Genomic DNA, 1490 nt, shown 5'->3' on the forward strand with positions numbered 1-1490 from the left:
CTTTTTCTTTAAATAACTTCTATTTTTTTTTTCTTCTCTCTATAGTAATTCTTTTTTCTTCTCTCTACCGTAATTAATTTCTATTCTTTTTTCTTTAAATAACTTCTATTTTTTTTTTCTTCTCTATAGTAATTCTATTCTTTTTTTCTTCTTTCTACCGTAATTAATTTCTATTCTTTTTTCTTCTCTACAGTAATTCTATTCTTTTTTTCTTCTCAACTTCTATGGTTTAAATAACTTCTATTATTTTTTCTTCTCTATAGTAATTCTATTCTTTTTTCTTCTCTCTACCGTAATTAATATTAACTTCTATTCTTTTTCTTTAAATAACTTCTATTTTTTTTTCTTCTCTCTAATTCTTTTTTCTTCTCTCTACCGTAATTAATTTCTATTTTTTTTCTTTAAATAACTTCTATTTTTTTTTTCTTCTCTCTATAGTAATTCTGTTCTTTTTTTCTTCTCTCTACCGTAATTAATTTCTATTCTTTTTTCTTCTCTCTACAGTAACTCTATTCTTTTTTTCTTCTCTCTAAAGTAATTCTATTCTTTTTTTCTTCTCTCTACCGTAATTAACTTTTATTCTTTTTTTTCTTCTCTCTACACTAATTAACTTCTATTCTTTTTATCCTTTGTTCTTCTCTCTACAGTAATTCTATTCTTTTTTCTTTTCTCTACACTAATTAACTTCTATTCTTTTTTTTTTCTCTCTACAGTAATTAACTTCTATTCTTTTTTCTTGTCTCTACAGTAATTCTATTCCTTTTTCTTCTCTCTACAGTAATTATCGCAAACCCTATGTAAATAATTTAACAGCGGTCTAGATCTAAAAGATCTAAAAGATATAATAATAATTGCTCATGGGTTTCATTAACAAAGAAAATAAATGAAATAATGATGATACATCCCATAAACAACTTAATATATAGTTATTAATAAGGGTATTTGGTCTAGTAGTATGATTCTTGCTTTGGGTGCAAGAGGTCTCGAGTTTGATTCTCCGGAATGCCCCTCTAAAAGAAAGAAAAAAGCACAATTTTGAAAGAAAGAAAAANAATGGGGCCTAACCCAAAGGAGTGCATTGGCAATGCACAGCTTCAACTTATATAAATTTTTCATATATTGAGGCACGGAAAATATATAGAATAGCAACTAAGAATAAAAGATCTACTACAAAGGCATTTGGTCTAAGTGGTATGATTATTGTTTTGGGTGTGAGAGGTCTTAAGTTCGATTCTCAAAATGCCCCCAATAATATTATATCAAAATGAATCATGCAAGATAATATGATTTAAAATGTGGTTTTTAAACATTGAACCAAGAAGATGAGAATAGAGAATGAAACATATTCTTGGAAGAATAAAGATCGGGTCGGACTTCAAAAAGAGCATTACACAAATTGTTCTATATTCTTTCTATGAACTTTTCATTATGTTGTCTGCTGTCGTCAAGTAGGTCATCTGTTGTCACAATCCTTTTAAGAAAGATGCGCC

Source organism: Cucurbita pepo, chromosome LG10 (assembly GCF_002806865.2).
Source record: "Cucurbita pepo subsp. pepo cultivar mu-cu-16 chromosome LG10, ASM280686v2, whole genome shotgun sequence".
Taxonomy (NCBI): Eukaryota; Viridiplantae; Streptophyta; class Magnoliopsida; order Cucurbitales; family Cucurbitaceae; genus Cucurbita; species Cucurbita pepo.